The sequence below is a fragment of the Rhinopithecus roxellana genome, chromosome 10, assembly GCF_007565055.1.
Source record: "Rhinopithecus roxellana isolate Shanxi Qingling chromosome 10, ASM756505v1, whole genome shotgun sequence".
In the NCBI taxonomy this organism is placed as follows: Eukaryota; Metazoa; Chordata; class Mammalia; order Primates; family Cercopithecidae; genus Rhinopithecus; species Rhinopithecus roxellana.
In genome coordinates this window covers 51,323,111-51,342,252 of record NC_044558.1, presented here as the reverse complement: position 1 = coordinate 51,342,252, position 19,142 = coordinate 51,323,111, and the positions used below count along the sequence as shown (strand labels likewise).

The 19,142-nt window shown below is 39.8% G+C and overlaps 1 protein-coding gene across 7 annotated transcripts in view; it reads left to right on the top strand.

Annotated features, from left to right (window-relative positions):
* The first annotated feature begins 7,231 nt into the window (after nt 1-7,231).
* The window catches only part of SLC16A7 (solute carrier family 16 member 7), a 169,352-nt gene continuing 157,441 nt past the window's right edge, over nt 7,232-19,142 (top strand). For 2 of the 7 annotated variants that reach the window (XM_030939801.1, XM_030939800.1), the window contains exons 1-2: nt 7,238-7,428; nt 16,780-16,821. The gene's annotated coding sequence lies outside the window, so the exon portion shown is untranslated. Of the gene's footprint in view, nt 7,429-8,637; nt 8,798-16,779; nt 16,822-19,142 lie in introns of all 7 variants that reach the window. The other 5 variants (XM_010358591.2, XM_010358589.2, XM_010358587.2 and 2 more) reach the window with 3 other exon arrangements.

Here is a 19,142-nt window from a genome sequence, read left to right as displayed (position 1 = left end):
TCACAATTACTTCAAGGAGAATAAAATACCTAGGAATCCAACTTACAAGGGATGTAAAGGACCTCTTCAAGGAGAACTACAAACCACTGCTCAGAGAAATAAAAGAGGACACAAACAAATGGAAGAACATACCATGCTCATGGATAGGAAGAATCAATATCGTGAAAATGGCCATACTGCCCAAGGTTATTTATAGATTCAATGCCATCCCCATCAAGCTACCAATGAGTTTCTTCACAGAATTGGAAAAAACTGCTTTAAAGTTCATATGGAACCAAAAAAGAGCCCGCATTGCCAAGACAATCCTAAGTCAAAAGGACAAAGCTGGAGGCGTCACACTACCTGACTTCAAACTATACTACAAGTCTACAGTAACCAAAACAGCATGGTACTGGTACCAAAACAGAGCTATAGACCAATGGAACAGAACAGAGTCCTCAGAAATAATACCACACATCTACAGCCATTTGATCTTTGACAAACCTGAGAGAAACAAGAAATGGGGAAAGGATTCCCTATTTAATAAATGGTGCTGGGAAAATTGGCTAGCCATAAGTAGAAAGCTGAAACTGGATCCTTTCCTTACTCCTTATACGAAGATTAATTCAAGATGGATTAGAGACTTAAATGTTAGACCTAATACCATAAAAACCCTAGAAGAAAATCTAGGTAGTACCATTCAGGACATAGGCATGGGCAAGGACTTCATGTCTAAAACACCAAAAGCAACGGCAGCAAAAGCCAGAATTGACAAATGGGATCTAATTAAACTAAAGAGCTTCTGCACAGCAAAAGAAACTACCATCAGAGTGAACAGGCAACCTACAGAATGGGAGAAAATTTTTGCAATCTACTCATCTGACAAAGGGTTAATATCCAGAATCTACAGATAACTCAAACAAATATACAAGAAGAAAACAAACAACCCCATCAAAAAGTGGGGAAAGGATATGAACAGACATTTCTCAAAAGAAGACATTCATACAGCCAACAGACACATGAAAAAATGCTCATCATCACTTGCCATCAGAGAAATGCAAATCAAAACCACAATGAGATACCATCTCATACCAGTTAGAACGGCAATCATTAAAAAATCAGGAAACAACAGGTGTTGGAGAGGATGTGGAGAAATAGGAACACTTTTATACTGTTGGTGGAATTGTAAACTAGTTCAACCATTATGGAAAACAGTATGGCAATTCCTCAAGGATCTAGAACTAGATGTACCATATGACCCAGCCATCCCACTACTGTGTATATACCCAAAGGATTATAAATTATTCTACTACAAAGACACATGCACACGTATGTTTATTGTGGCACTATTCACAATAGCAAAGACTTGGAATCAACCCAAATGTCCATCTGTGACAGACTGGATTAAGAAAATGTGGGCCAGGCGCGGTGGCTCAAGCCTGTAATCCCAGCACTTTGGGAGGCCGAGGCGGGCGGATCACAAGGTCAGGAGATCGAGACCATCCTGGCTAACACCGTGAAACCCCGTCTCTACTAAAAAGTACAAAAAACTAGCCAGGCGAGTTGGCGGGCGCCTGTAGTCCCAGCTACTCGGCAGGCTGAGGCAGGAGAATGGCGTAAACCCGGGAGGCGGAGCTTGCAGTGAGCTGAGATCCAGCCACTGCACTCCAGCTTGGGCGACAGAGCGAGACTCCGTCTCAAAAAAAAAAAAAGAAAATGTGGCACATATACACCATGGAATACTATGCAGCCATAAAAAAGGATGAGTTTGCGTCCTTTGTAGGGACATGGATGCAGCTGGAAACCATCATTCTTAGCAAACTATCACAAGAACAGCAAACCAAACACCGCATGTTCTCACTCATAGGTGGGAACTGAACAATGAGATCACTTGGACTCCGGAAGGGGAACACACTGGGGCCTATCATGGGGAGGGGGGAGGGGGGAGGGATTGCATTGGGGAGTTATACATGAGATAAATGATGAATTGATGGGTGCTGACGAGTTGATGGGTGCAGCACACCAACATGGCACAAGTATACATATGTAACAAACCTGCACGTTATGCACATGTACCCTAGAACTTAAAGTATAATAAAAATAAATTAAAAAAATAATAATTTCAAAAAAAAACTACACAAATGTTTTCTTCATTAGTTATGATTATGCATAAATTCTGTGGATCTTTGCACCCTTGAAGTGCTCACAAGTATCACTGAATTTTAGAAAGTGAAGCTATTAATAATTATAAAGTTCTTAAAGTAAAAACCTATGACTCAGACATCTTAAGGAACCCAGCAAAGATCAACTGCACAGAAAAAGGCACTAAAGCTTTAGCTTCTTGATAACATATTCAGTCATCATTAATTCATTTCCTAAAATGTATTAAGTATTAATACTCATTAGCCACCATTTACAAGATTTCTGCCTGAAAAGTTTACAGTCTATGATGATAACTTTTAATTTAAGTTTCTAATCTTATATGCATTCAAAAGAATCAGAATATTTATGTGGCAAAGCATCTGTAAAACACTCAGAATCCATTGTTTAGTTTATAGATAATAATGGATAAAATGTAAATTTAGAAAAATACCCCAACAAACAAGTGTTTTAATACAAAATCCATTGAGAGATTTTTGGAGCCAAAAAAGCCATTTTGTTTTAAACCAAAGACCCTTGTGTGCTATTATTTAAAGGCATACCATACAGCAATGTCAATGCAATTGATTCCCCTTCTATATGCTTTGTAGAATTGGACTAGATTGTCTTTCCCCAAAATTCTATGGGAGTTTCTCATAGAAGATATTTCCAAAGTAGCCTATATAGATATACTCAAGATTTAAATCTAGAAGCAGTGGAGATACATTTTTATAGTTTGTAGTCTGTGAAAACAGGTTACAGCAATCATATTCACAGCTGCTAGCCAGCTGCAATCTCAGCCACAGTATGTTGCCACTGGAAGGCAGGTGTACATTTGTTTTCACCCAAGTTGGGGGAGCATTGGGACAGTTGGTCTTTTGTACTTAGCTATAATGACTCTATTGTGTGTAGTTTATAAACACACACACCCTTACTTTAATCTCATAGTCTTACTCTGAAAAGGCTATTATATGAATTTTGGGGTCATGAGACTATATTTTTAGTTTTGACTTAAGAACACATTAGTGCATTTTCAAAAGTTCAATGTTTCATTGGGGATTGTATGCCATTATGATTTACAATTTTTTTTTTTTTTTTTTTTTTGAGATGGAATTTTGCTCTTGTCGCCCAGGCTGGAGTGAGTGGTGCGATCTCGGCTCACTGCAACCTGCGCCTCTCGGATTCAAGTGATTCTTCTGCCTCAGCCTCCCGAAGTAGCTGGGATTACAGGCGCCCACCACCACGCTCGGCTAATTTTTTTGTATTTTTAATTGAGATGGAGTTTCACCATGTTGGCTAGGCTAGTCTTGAACTTCTTATACATGTCATTTCCACTCATATGCTTTAGAACTACATAGTTGCATGGTCCCAATATAACTGTAAGGAAAGCCAGGAAGTGTGGAGCCATGCAGATCATAAATATTGTGAGCACCAATAGTTCAGGTGATCCACCCGCCTTGGCCTCCCAAAGTGCTGGGGTTACAACCATGAGCCACTGCGTCTGCCCGATTTATAGTCTTTTTAAGTAATATCTTATATTGGTCGGAATAAGCTAGGTTTTGTTCCCATGACAAATAGAGCCTGAAATTTCCGAGGCTTAAAACAATGGTTTCTTGCTCACACAAAGTACAGTGCAATTCAAGCAGTCTTTCTTTTTCAGCGATTCCATTTTGTAGCTAGTTCATCAGAAACATGGTACTGTGGTAGGGAAAGAGAGTGATGAAGGAGGCACACTGGGTCTTAACTCCCTTTAACAGAAATTACACGTCACTTCTGCTCATACTCTTCTAGAACTACATAGTGGCATTGTCCCATTATAACTGTAAGGAAAGCCAGGAAGTGTGTAGCCACGCAGATCATAGATATTGAGAGCACCAATAGCTTCTACCACACATGTGTTGTCTACAACACTGTCATCTCTTTTCTTCATTCAGCAAACATTACTAATTACTTTTCTCTCTGCAAGGATTTGTGCTACATGATAGATGATTCTGTTACCAGAAAGGGGCCCTGATCCAGACCCCAAGAGAGGGTTCTTGGATTTCATGCAAGAAATAATTTGGGGTGAGTCTACAAAGTGAAAGCGTACTAGGAAAGTAAAGGAACAAAAAATGGCTACACCCAAGGCAGAGTAGCAGCATGGGCTGCTCAGCTGCTAACACTTATTATTACCTCTTGATTATATGTTAACAAGAGATGGATTATTCACGAGTTTTCTGGGAAAGGGGTGGGAATGGAGGGTTCCCAGAACAGAGGGTTTCTCCCCATTTTAGACCTTACAGGGTAACTTCCTGACCTTACCATGGCATTTGTAAACTGTCATGGCACTGGAGGGAGTATCTTTTAGCATCCTAATGCGTTATAATTAGCACATAATGAGGAGTGAGGAGGACCGGAGGTCACTTTTGTCTCCATTTTGGTTTTGGTGGGTTTTAGCTGGCTTCTTTACTGCTGCCTGTTTTATCAGCAAGGTCTTTATGACCTGTATCTTGTGCTAACCTCCTATCTTATTCTGTGACTAAGAATGCCTTAATCTCCTGGGAATGTAGCTCAATAAGTCTCAGCCTCATTTTACTCAGGTCTTATTCAAGATGGAGTCGCTCTGGTTCAAAGGCCTGTGACAATGCCAGAGATGAATAAAATGTCATCTCTACTTTCAAATAACCTAATATATTGGGGCTACAGAAACAAAAATCATATTATAATATAGTCATATGTGAAGCAGAAAGAAAATGCCCCAGATAGAGGCCTAAATCATTTTCTATGGGCAGGATCACAGAGAAAGAAGAACTTAACCCTTATTTGTTAACAAGGAATCTTTAAAATGCTGTAGAAGTGATGATATATTTGCTGGGCATTAAAGGAAGAAAAAAGGGTTAGGCAAGTTTGATATGGGAAAGATGGCGGTGAATGAGAAAAGACGGAAAAATGTGAGAAGATTGTGCATGACTGAGGAATGAAGAAGGGACAAAGAACCTAAACCACAAGGATGTGGGTATGTAGTAAAAGACATGCGGACTTCATGAGTATATATGTTATGTCCATATTCACAGTTTGCTCATCTGTGGAATATGAGTTGCTAGAATGTTAAGTGTATTGCCATTTGTTTCTCTCACTGTTATTTCAGCTTATGAAAAGAAATCAAGGCAAACATTTTACCAGAGCATTCCAAGTTCTAATCATATGGCTTGTTTTTTCCCTAAATTGTATTTTTTTCCCCATTTCTTAGCAATATTAAACTATAAGTAATAGGATAAATTGGCTGAATTTATTCTTAGCTAATTCTCCCTCCTTTCAGATTCCTTTCTAGTCAAATCAAATTTTACGTAACATACCTAGTTATCACAACAAAGCAATTTAGAAATGAGTTCCCAAATACTAACTCTGTGACAGTAGGTAAATTAGATCCAGAATTTTAATTGTTGAAAAAACAAGACTTAGAAAGAAGGTTATGATATCATGCTATAAGTAGTGATGTTTGGCATTCAGCAATAGGTTACACAAGTCAAGAATATGGGACTACAAGAAAAAAAACAACAAAAAAGAAAAATCAAAGAGAAGGAAAAGAGAGAATAGGATCAAAATTCAGAAAGCATATGGTCTTCTTCCTCTTCTTTGACAGGAAATAAAAGTGATGAATGAGCAGGAAAAATGTCAATAGCAAACACTCAAGAATATGACCTTGAAATATGCCTTTATGTTGTTTCTTTGAAATGTTTAACTTTTTGTAATTAAATGAAGTATTTAGAGTCACTGCTAGATATTCCATCATTATCAAAATGCCTATTATGTCTCACACAAACGTCTATTTAAGCATTTTTAGTTTAAAAATATAAAATCCTTTCTGTAATTTTCTGCCTTTTTTTTTCATTTTCAAATATCATTCTTTCAATAAAATTATCTTCCAATAATTTTGAAGTTATTAATCGCCATTATTTATTCAGCTTGTCTTATGCCTACCAGCCACTTCATGTATATTATTTCACTTAAATCTTATGAAATCAACCCAAGACTGATATTACTTTTATTTCATAGCTACAGAAATTGAAATTCAAATTTTGTCCATTACAACAGACTAGCTGCGGCAAAAGACTGTGTGAATTTACCCAAATGACTTAACTATCTTTTTATAAATTTGTAAATGTGAACAATCATAGAACATATCTTAAAAGGATTATTGTGAAATCAAGGAGGAGAAAGCTAGTTAAACTGGTAGACAAACTGCAATAGGACTTGTCAAGTCAAAACCTACAATTATTCTTTTGGATAGTTTCTTTTTCTCTAAAGTGGCAATTTAACTTAAAGTTATTAAAGAAACCCAATCTTTAGGGTAGGTTAAACGTTCTCTTCCAGCCCTTCCTCTTTCCAACTTTCCCAAGAAGCATATCTTAGACAGGGGAAGAGACCAAACCAATGACTGCAGAATTACCATTATTTCTAGAACTATTCGTTGCCAAATAACTAAATGCTGGTTTGAAGAACTAAGTAATTGGAGAAACCAAAAATGAAAGGAATTACTTATAAATTATTTGAAAAAAAATCCTTATTTGTAATGTCTTTTGGTGCTGTTTTCTATGCCCTTCCTCCTATGGTGTCAATTTTATTTTTTTCTGTAAAGTGATTTGGTTAGTGAGTCTAATCTCCAACAGTGCACTACCTCCTTCTCCCAAAAAGGCCTCAGTTGAAAAATGGCTCAACACTTTCACTGCAAGCTCACAGTGAGGATCTCCTATTCTCCCTGCATTCGGCCAGGCTCTTCTCTTTTTGCATGCTTTCCTCTCCCATGCATGGGTTACACAACTCTCTGGGATATCTAGACAGAGCTACCGCATACCTGACTCCTAGGTCAGGCTACGGAGTACTTGGGATACAGCAAGTCACGACCCATCAGGAACGACAGATCTACCTGCCTTTTGGCTTTCTTCCTTGGTCAAAACTAAAATCCGAAGTGGAGTGCCCCGAGCGATAGAGAAATTGCCTATAGCTTTGACAGCCGCTTGGAGCATGCTCAGTCAGTCTCTAGGCACCGGGAGGCGGCTCCCCTCCACCACCCCCCGGGCCAGCCTCCACCGCAGTCTGTCCGGCCCCCACCCCCGGCGCGCGCTCCTCTGCACCGACAAGGGCGTTCAGCAGCCGCGCCTCCGCTTCCCGCCGCCGCCTCCTTTTCCGCTGGCTGTGGCGGGCGAGGACACGTCAGGGGCCATAAATAAATAAATAATTCCATTCACCAGTTGACAGCAAGGCGAACCGGCTGCGGCTTGCGGGGAACGGAGGGCTGCAGCGCCCACCCTGCGCCAGAGACCAGATAAAGTAAGTACAGCTGGGGAGGGAGGGGGGCGGAGGAGGAGGACGAGGAGGAGGCGCAGGCGAAGAGGAGCGAAAGCCTGCGTCTGTGACCCGAGCTGCCCGCGGAGCCGCACGCGTGTGTGCAAATAATGGCCAGCCTGTGACAAACGTGCCAACGCAGAGTTGGCCAGCGAGCCCTTATATAGACAAAAAACCCCGAAACGGCCGCGGGAGGAGAGCTCGCGTCAGCCAGTGAGCGCCGACAGCGGCCCGGGAGCTGCTGTGGGTGCGCGGGGTCCCGGGCAAGGAACGCCCCGCGTGCTTTCGGCCAGGAGGTACCCACGCTCTCGGCTTTTACACCTAGACTCAGCGTGGCGCGGTGCACCCCAGTCTCCCTGGCTCACCGGACTCCGAGGGCTGCTTCCAGTGCAGCGTGTCTGTAGTGCGCACCCTGCCAGCATCCGGCCCCCGGACCCCCTAGGGTAGCGTGGCTTCATTGCCACTGGAGGTGGAGGTGGGGGTGGTGAGAGTGTGTGTAGGGAACGTCTTCTCTTTGAGCAGATGATCAGGACAGGAAGAGGCTGCAGGGGAAGACGAAATACCGGGGGATTGGGGCGTGGGGGTTGTCTTTCTTCATTTTTGGTCCCCAGGAAGGATGGCAGGGGTGGAAGCAGATGGAGAAGTGTATGCGGGCGAGGCCTGAGCCCAGGCAGAAAGGGAGCGCTGACTTGGCAGGGGTTCAGGAGGGCCTGTGCCTGCTGGGCTTCCTGGGCCACTGCATCACACTGGGGGCACTAGGCCCGGTCAGGTGGCGCCACAGGCTGCGAGCCCGCTCACGTGCGAGCCCGCTCACGTGCGAACTGTTTTCCCAACGGATGCTACATCGCAGCTCCCTTCTCTACCAGCTTTTCTCTACTTCCGCGAAAACGATTGCAGACTGCCTTGGAAAGGGCGGTCGTGCCCAATACCACTTTCCCGGTAGGGCTGAGGAGGGACTTTTGTAGTTCCAATTCCAGGGAAATTAAAATTTTACACACACACACACACACACACACACACACACACACACACACACGAGACATAGAAGAGGAAATGAGGAGTGGTTTCTCTATAATTGTTTTTTGATTGCCTTTCCTGGAGAAATAAGTAGGACTAGGCTGCGTTGCGTGAGGGCTGGTTAGTGGCATTAGGACAGCTGTATTTCATGTCCTTCTTCCCTCTTGGGTCCCAAAGGAGACGCAGCAGAGGAATAAAATAGCGGGCAGTGATGAAGGTGATGTGAAAAAGACTGGACCAGAGGAAGGAGTGATTACTGGATGCCATTTCCTGTCACCCCATGCTTCATGGCTAACCCCAGTCTGAACTCAGAGGGTTGCCAACTTTCCACAGACAGGTTAGCTTGAATGTGTTGTGTCACAGGAACCACAAGCACTAAGTATGCATTTGGTGGAGTGTGGCTGAAAAATGAGAGTTGGGTGGGGGCTGCAGAGGGCAAATGAGGGTTGAGCAAAGTGACTAATATTTAGCCCTGGTGAAGCAATCCTAACTCCAGCTTCTGCTTCTAACTGAGCACATTACATTTAAAGCAATCCAAGTGAGGGACTCAATGATCTCAGTGGAAAGGAAAGATTATAACCATAAGAAACTCAGTGTATTGTGTAACAACCTACAAAGTCAGAAACTATTTTTTGTAAATACATCAACAGTTTGCAGTTACATATTACCTTTTTTCCCCCAAGGCATGTTTTAATATTAAGTGATCTGAAATTTTAACACCTGTTTCCCAAAGTTCAAATTAGTGTATCCTTCTATAAATGCTCAGTTTATTTCTAGACATTCATGTGCTCTTTGATAATGTCTGGCTTATATTTTTGGCTTTGAGCTCTTTTAAAGGGAAGGAGAGAAACATTACCTAAAGAAACCTCCCTTGTCTAGAGTCATATTCCTGGATCATGGATCTGAAATAAAAGGCATCTTCAGAATTTGATTTTAATTCTGTATTCATTCACCAAACATTTTTGAGACATTCACATGGAAAAAGGGAATTAACTTTAGAGCAGATTGGTTCTGCACTTTTGTAAGGTTGAGTAATTGTTTAACAATCAGGGCTTTACCTTTTTCTTACCTATAAAATGAGATTGGTGGTACACACTCTGAAATGCTGTTGGGAAGAATAAAGTGTGTGGTAAACACCTAGAATATAGACAGGCTATATTTGAGCCCCTATAATCAGTCTAGACACCCTACCAGGGTTACCAAGATGAATGAGGCTGGAATTCTGTTCTCAAGAAATTCTCATATAGGCAGTCATCCAGATTAATCTTTCTTGTATCCCATTTGACTTTTAGTCCCTTTTTTTCGCCTCTTGATGGAAGAAACATATATTCCAAATAACTTGAAAGGAACTCCGCAGTTGTAAGAAATGTTGGTAAGATCTGCTAAAAGGCAAATTTGAGAAGAGTGTCTTTTCTCAGGAACCTGTATTCAGCCCGTTTTTTGTTCATTAATAGTGATCCTTAATGAATAAAAACAGGTAATGAAGGATTTTTCTTCATGTTAGGAGGGGAGGATGATCCTTCTCTGAAGACTATCTTTGTCAATGAATTGGTTTCCATCGTTTGAGAGAAGAGTTTGAGCTGCAGTTTCTACTACACCTTGGACAAACCAATCCACTCACTCCTAAGAGTATAAAGTAACTGTAGTACATAATGACTATAATGACAACTCTGTAATGCTCACCATATTCCAGGCACTGTGCTACTACTGTCTGATAGCACGTAACAACCCTGTGAGGTAGATCTGTCCATATCCATATTTACAGAACAAAGAATTTAGGCCCAGAAAGTTTCATAGCTTATTCATCTGGCACACCCAGTAAGTGGCTGGGCTGGGACAAGCAATCCATGCGATCTGTTTGGCTTTAACCACTATGTAATATAGCTTCTGCCTTGTGTGAAGCTAACTAATAGTGATCCTTACCTGTTGTTTTCTCCATAGCCCAGTACAGTGTCTGGCATATCATGGTTCAGAACAACTGATTATAGAAAGAAGGAAAGAGGGAGGGAGGCCGAACTGGAGGGAAGTGGGGAGAGGAGGAAATAAAAATTAGCAAGCCAAGTGTCTCCTGCCTTCAACTCTGAATCTGGCAGGAAATCCAGCATGAACTCTGCCTTGAGAACAGAATATTTGAGGCTCTTTTGAGGATTCCTTTTCCTTGTCTTGCATCTAATCATCTAGTTTATGATGCTCATTTGTGCAAAATAGGAAAATATTCTCTTTGGTCTGACAAATTAGCAAAAGATGCCCATGAAGTGCAAACATCAAAGAGTGACCTACTCAAGGTGGACAGGAAAAAAGAAAAAAAGAAAGAAATTAAAGAAAAAAAGAAAATTAAAGAAAGAAATTAAAAGGGCAGACCGTAATGCAGGGGCACTGACTGGCTTTGTCTTATGCAATGTTGTGGTAGTACTTGTATGGTTGTTCTGAACACCAAAGAAGATAACAAAGCTGTTTCATACTGTATCTGATAAATGGAGTGGCATGCAGCAAAGAGTAATTACATTCTTTTATTGCTCTTTATTCCTCTCCTCCCTCCAGCCCATCCTAAATAAAAAGTACCCTCCTGGTTTCCACATCTTAAAGTAATCTGTGTTCATCTGAACTACTTCGTAACTTGATCTAGGCTTCTCTTAGGCTGATTCTTACATTATTACCTTGAATTACAATTATTTGGGAAGGCATCCTATCTCTCTTCCTGGGCTCCATGGTCCTTGAGAGTAGATAGTATATCTGATTCATCCAGGAACCCCTGTGGAGCTGGTACTTGGGACAGGATAGGGCAGACGAGGTGCTCTGAAGTCAAACCTGTCTGGGTTTTGATCTTAGCTTTGCCACTTATCAACAAAGACAAGTTGCTAAACCTCTTTAAGTCTCAGTTTCTTCATGTGTAAAAATGGAATAATAACCAATTTTATATGTTGATTGTAAACACTGAATGAGATAATATCTGTGAAATAGCACTGTGCTGAGCCCATGCATAGAAATAACTCAGTAACTAGTGTTAGGTATTAAATATCTGACTTTACACGTTTTAGTTTGTCATGAGCATCACTGGCTTATTTTTAGTAGATTTTTGGAAACTCTGAAATGCCAAACTTGCCATTAGATAGCACAACAAAGTTGAATTGCACAATAAACTATTAAGTGGACTCCCTTTGAGAGGTCATCCTGGTTTGTCCCAGGCTTTCTCAAAACTGTTTGGATCAAAGTGATTAAGAAATACCTTGGGAAACAACTGCACACTAGTTCTCAGTGAATAATGGAATTTTTTTTTTTAACTTGTGAAAAAGCTTCATTTTCTCAATTGCTCCTTTAAATGGTGAATCCAGGGGCCGAGTCTACCTATGTGAGAGATCCAGCTGTTTAAAATCATAATTTGAGAGACTAGCTTAAAATGGACCATTGTCGAGAGGAATAAATAACACTTACCACATGCATTTGGTAATTAGTAAATAAGTGGAGGGTCTGTGCATTTAGATATCAACTGTAATCATTAAAAATATTGGAGAAAATTAAACAAATTGGAGTTGACTATAATAAAACTAGTCCAGCTGGAGCTGGACTAACTGGGACTTGGTGCATCATAGACAATTTCAACATATTCACAAATATCAGTGTTGATAAATCAAGCAAATATTTTTAGAAATAATTTTTCAGACCTAATACTAAAACTCCTGCAAATATTTTCATTAATATTCATTGAAGTCTCAAAGGACCTCATGAAAATCCTACGGGACAATTGAACGACAGCTACAAGATACTGGCCTAAAGGTATTTTCATTAAAGGTTTTGTGCAGTTATGATAGTTCTATAAAAATGTCTGTGTGGTTCAATTATAGAGTCTGGTGATTAGTTTTATATAATACTTGGCACTAAAATAGCAACTTTCAATACAAAATATTTTGTGTAAGTGGTGAACACAAATGTTTGGATAAATAAAGATCTATATAAAATGTTAGGATTTTGTAGAAAGCATTTTATTACAAGCATTTGCTGTTTCTCCACCTAGCACAATATATATCATTATTAATTAGTCAGTATCTCTAATCAGATTTTTATTGAAGCTGATATGTAAAAGAATGGTACTTTATACAAAGCAGCTGCCCTAGTATGTAATTAACTTGAAGAGCTATATCTTTTGTAACTAGATTAGATAAGAATAAACGATAAAACTACAAAGCATGCATTTGATAAGTTTCAAGGGATGTTACTATTTATCTCATTTTAAAAATGATTTTCAAAAATTCGAGGATTTGAAGTTCCATCAATTCTTCTCAAATATGTGAAAGGCAAATTCACTGATAAATAGCAGTTGGTGACAGTATTTTTCAACAGGTGGGATTATTGGCATTTGGAGTGGGACACTTCTTCATTGTGTAGGACTGTCTCTTTCATTGCAGAGCATTGGGTGTCTGTGACCTTTCGTAGTAAATTTGGGCTGTGATAACAAACTATAGACTAGGTAACTTAGGAACAACGGAAATTTATTTCTCACAGTTCTAGAGGCTGGAAATCTGAGATCAGGGTGCTGGCGTGGTGCAGGTGTTGGTGAAGCCTTCTTGTGGGTTATAGACTGCTGCTTTCTTATATCTTCACATGGTGGGATGAGAGTGAGAGCTCTCTTTTATAAGGGTGCTAATCACATTCATGAGAGTTCCATCCTCATGACCTACTTAACTCCCCAAATCCCCACATCTTAATACCACTCCTTTGGGGATTAGGATTTCAACATGAATTTTGGGAGGCACACAGTAAGTCCATAACAATGATCTATCTCTGTTATCTGTAAGTCAGTGGCTTTCCCTTAGTCATTGTAACAGTCAAAAATGCCTGTCTACATTTTAAGATACCTGTGGTGGAATGGTGATCGATATGGTTGAAAACTATTGGCCAATAAGATCAAATTGAGATTGTCTAAAAAATTATTTGGGATCAGAGTACTTTGAAAGTACTTTCAAAATTATTTTGCCTTTCATTAAAGGATGAAAATAATACCCTTGTATTAAAATATTTTGTTTTGAAACAATGAGTTCTTTATTAGTAAGGCATAACAACTGTTAACTTTAATAATCAGAGCATCATTGACCTCCTAGACTCCAGATTATTGCATTGGACTGTCAATAAACTTTGGCAGTGTTATGCCTAATGCTTCTTGAACTTCTGTTTTGGCTTTCATGTGTTCTTTATTTTGTTACTTCTCTCACTGCTCATTTACTGCTTCTCCAGCTTGCCTTTCACCTCCTATTCAATATAAGTATGTGTTCCCTAGTTTCTGTTTTGGGCTTTTTTTTGTTGTTGTTGCTGAGACAGAGTTTTGCAGTGACACCCAGATTGAATGCAATGAGGTGAACTCAGCTCACTGCAACTGCCACCTCCTGAGTTCAAGTGATTCTACTGCCCCAGCCTCCTGAGTAGCTGGGACTACAGGCGCCCGCCACCACGCCTGGCTAATTTTTTGTTTTTAGTAGAGATGGGGTTTCACCATTTGGCCAGGCTGGTCTCAAACTCCTGACATCAAGTGATCTGCCTGCCTTGGCCCCCCACAGTGCTGGGAATATACGCATGAGCCACTGAGCCTGGCCGGGCTTTTCTTTAGCCTGCATTCTGTTGATTGACAAAGCTCATCTGCTCTTGACCTCTGCTTTCACCTCAGTAGGAATAACTCCCAAGCCATTTGCTGCAGTCCTGACCTTCCCTCAACTTTTAGGCATTTTCAGACATTTCTAGATGTTAGCAGGACAGCTTCTCTTTACTGTGCCTTTGATACTTCCAGTATCCTGTGATCTCTTCCTTCCTTTTTGTCTTCTTTCTTTCTGTTGCCCTCATTCTTCATATTGCTCTCAGAAGTATTCTAACCTAGAAGCTTTTGAGACCACCCTTTCTCTGGACTTGTGTACATCTGAAATAATTTTTTAAAATTATTTCCTTTTATTCTGTTGTTGCCAGAGGTTTCAGGTCTCTCACCCTACCAATTAATTCTGTACATGGTATCAGATACTCTCACTGAAGCACACCTCTGTTAACTAACACTCCCACCACCTAGGTCCAAGGACTGACATTTCAGTCCCTGCATGATGTAATTCCAAACAGCTGTTTCATGTTCATCTCCCACTACCATCATACTCAACTCACATTGAACTGTCCCCATGCCTTGTCCATTCTCATACTACTTCCTACTGTCAAATCTTTGGTCATACTGTTCTTTTATCTTGAAATGAATCTAACTTCCTACTATTTCCATTTCTAGCTCTAACCTCACCTTCTAAACTGAACTGAAACACCACATTCAAATTTTCCTCTGACGCCTCTGGATAGGTAGAATAATTTTCCTAAAATTTCAGGAGCATTGTGTTTACAATGTCTTATTTGTTCTTAACATTCTATTATAGTTGATTTTACATAAGTTTTCAGTTTCTGAATATTCTATAAAGTGGTAGATGTCGGGAATAATAATGTATTCATATTTATGTCATCTTTAGCATTTTGGTGGATTATAGAGTTGCAAGAAACTTGGAGGACATCTGTTTCCACTTTTATGTATTGTTTTCATTGTGTTCAATAAACCACCATCTATTAAGTGTACACACTGAGAAAGACTGTTCTTTTAAAGGCAGTTCTACTTGTGACTGAAATTTTCTTGCTTCTACCTAGAGTCTCTGTTCAGCTTCCTGGGGCCACGTGCAATGAATCCCTTTCCTGTTTGAATGACATACTGTACCTATGTGGTGACAGTTCACATGTCTTTTATTTTCTCTATCAGTTTAACATATTCAGTTTTTCTTCCTGTTTTTTGCATGTGCCCTGGTTAAGTTCTTTATTTAAGGCTGCTCTATCATGGAGCATTTCAGGTTTAGGAAAGTCCACAAATGCATAGAATACTTCAAGGATAACAATGGTTTTGAATGTAAATATTGGAACTATTGTTCATGATGTAACTTGTCAATATCTCTTCAGGTGAATTCAGAGTGGGAAATCAAGGTATACATAGAGATCTACCTCTGGGAGAATCCCATAGTTATCTTAGGGCTGAACTTTTCTTTCTGTGTCCACAGTTTAATAAATAAATAAATGAATAAACCACTGGAGGATGATAGGAAAGCTCACTTTAACTTTTGATTATAATTAGAAATTAGCCACTCAGTAAAATGATACTGTTTTATAGATTAATGCCCTAAGTAGTAAAACAACAAATATGTCTTTTGTGTATAATAAGTGAATTTAAAGACTTTGGACCAAATAAGTGGCTATTAAGTAAAGTTATGAAGATAAGCTTTAAGTAAAAATAACTTACATTTGTTGAACATTTCTATATGTCAGGTATCATTTTAATGCCTTACATGTTTTAATTAATTTAATCCTCAAAACTTTATGAGGAAGCATTATTGTTATCCTTATTTTACAGATGGGCAGAGTAGAGAACAGAGGTGAAGTATTTTGCCCAAGGTTACACATCTTGTCATTGGAAGGGTCTGGATTTTAATCTGTTGAACACAGTGTACCTTTTCAATAGTATTAATTTAAAGTATTTCATGCTGCAGTAAATTTTAAGATATTCTCGGGGGGAAAAGTCTGATAATTTTTTTTTTCTTTTTTGAGATAGAGTCTCACTCTGTTGCCCAGGCTGGAATGCAGTGGCCCGATCTCAGCTCACTGCAAGCTCCACCTCCTGGGTTCACGCCATTCTCCTGCTTCAGCCTCCCAGTAGTTGGGACTACAGGCGCCCACCACCACAAATGACTAATTTTTGTTTTTGTATTTTTAGTAGAGAACGGGGTTTCACTGTGTAGCCAGGATGGTATTGATCTCCTACCTTTTGATCCTCCTGCCTTGGCCTCCCAAAGTGCTGGGATTACAGGCAAAGTCTGATAAGTATTTTTTAAAATGGAGACTAATCAGGTATAATGAGTTTGGGTCTGTTACAACACAAAGTCAACAGGAATGATAAGGCTTCCTTACTATTTGAAGGAGTTACCTGGAACCAAGCTAGGAAGCTTAGAGAAAGTAACAACCTCTTATGGATTCAAGGAGGCTGGAGAACCGGTAGGGACCAAAGGAACAGTAAATCCTGGATGTCATTCCTATGACTCAGTTTGCAAGGTTGTAAGGATAGAATGCGTGAGAAGTGGCAAGACTCCCATGGAAGCCCTATGCTATGGGTATCAGTGAGTGCATGAATAGAGTAGGGTCTGGAGAACTCTCATAGATGAGTATATATCAAATTCACAGTGAAGTGGGATTTTGAATAAAGCCTCTGACATATTTTAAGCCATAGAATGCAATACTTTAACAACTATTTATTCCCCTGCTATGTTCCAGACGCTGTTTTGGATGTTAGAGAAATGGCTGTAAATAGAACAGGTAAGTCCTTTTTAGTCTTGAGTTACCCAGATATCAAACATATCTCAAAGCAAGGTTAAGCAATTCATGTCCTTGAGCCAATTTTTTTTGTAGACCTCTCATGTCATCTTCTCTATGTAGTCAGTCTTATTCTGTAGTTATCTCTTTATTCTCTTCTCCTTTTTTTTTCAATCTCAGTGTCACATGTCAGATCAGAGGCTTTGAAGACAGATAGATATACCTCAATGAAATGTCAGCTAAGCTACTTCTAAGCTGTTTGACCAAAATCAAGATATGTAACTTTTAGAGCCCAGTTTTCTCATTTTGGAAATAATAAAATTTATTTTCTGAGTTGTTGGAGAAATAATGTAGGTAGCCAATAAATGATAATCATAATAATGTAATTTTTATCTCTACCTTTATTTTTGGCATATATTGAGGCAGAACTTCTTTACTCCTGAGGCATTCTATTCTGTGCAAAAGCATTTATGAGTTATAATATTGGTACTCCCAGCATGACCCAAGTAGGAAGGTCAGAAAATAAACAAATATTAAAATAATGTGGATCTTTTTAAGATGGATACAATTCTAGTTTCTGGCACATATATGAGGAGATTTAAGTGCTGATATTGATGCTGCAAAAATGTTTAAGTGGTGAAATTTTCACTTAGCTATAAAGTTAGTAATACCAGTTGGGAATGCAACCTAAGGGAATTTTAAGATGGCATTCCATTTAGACGTGATAGCGCACATAAGCACATTTGAAAACTACCGCAGAGAGCAAGACAATAATCATTCTGTTATAATGACTTAGAGATATTTTTTCCAATTAAAACATATGCCAACATAATTATTGATGTCATTTAAGTGTCTTCTGTTTTATATATAGCATTTTGAATCCTCATATTGTCATGTAGGATAGATTATATTCATTTACAGGTAGGGAGAATAAGGACTCAGCAAGGTGAGGCCGGCCATTATAGCACCCCAAGAGTCAATGCCTCAGCCAGTGTTTCAGTACAGGTAAGATGCTAATGACAACTAGATCTTGGCTCTCATACCTTAAATAAATTCAAGTCAGTAAATAATTAAGCATTGCTATATGAAGTACTCTGCAAAAATACCTGGACAAATATGTATAAGATATCTTTTCTGACTGTCATCCTCCAAAGGAGACTGAAATTTTAGAGATATTGTGTGTGTGTGTGTGTGTGACTATGTGTGTATATGTGTGTGTGTGTATATATGTGTATATATATGATTTTAGGGAGATAGTAAATATATATATGTATATATATGTCTGTGTGTATATGTGTGTGTGTGTATATATATATCCTTTTTATCCAATAGCATCCAGAAATGGACTCTTAAAATGAAAAACTTTTTGAGGTAGAACATAGTTAGGAATGTACTTTCAGAAGTTTATATAAATGAATATCCCAATTTGTTCTATCATGTGGCTTAATTCTTTTCTATTCAAAGCATTGTGCCATTTTTTAAAAAGTTGCATTAGCTCTTAGTACAAATGGTTCTGCAAATTTTTATTGAATATACTGATTTTCTTTTTTTTGGAGCAAAACTGCAAATTTATTTTTGGTCACCTAGCTTCAGGGAAGAAGGTGGGCAGGGAGAGGTCTGTCGGCCTCCAGCAAAGGAGGTCAAGAGAGTCGCCTGGTGAAGCTCCCCGAGGAAGTTCCTGCAGTCCCGACAGGAGTGGGGACTAAGGAAGTTCGCTCCGGGCGTCTGCCGGGAGGGCAATAGGCGGGGCACGGTCGTGTCCGGGGGCGTTCTGTAGGTGCGACCAGGTAAATCTTGGTCTCTTCGGATTGGCGTCACCTGGCGCATGCCCAGTTGGTCTGCACCCTCCCTGGGCGCTGGCTCCATTTTCGCGCGCGGGAAAAGCTGGTGATGAAGAACCCGGAAGTGCGCCATCTTGCCTCCGTTTGTCCAAACACAGTTCAGAAGTATCCTAAGGAGGCCGGGCGCGGTGGCTCAAGCCTGTAATCCCAGCACTTTGGGAGGCTGAGACAGGCGGATCACGAGGTCAGGAGATCGAGACCATCCTGGCTAACACGGTGAAACCCCGTCTCTACTAAAAATACAAAAAATTAGCCAGGCGAGGTGGCGGGCGCCTGTAGTCCCAGCTGCTCGGGAGGCTGAATATACTGATTTTTAATGGAACTGTAACGTTCTGCATCCTCTCTGTTTCTTTGTCACTTTCTGTCCACAACTCTTTTTCTCTTTACCTTACCTCTTAACATTCAGTCATTTGTAATTTTATCCTTTTCCTGTAGTATCAGTTCATAATATTCATATAGGTCCTCATTATCTATTACCTGTTG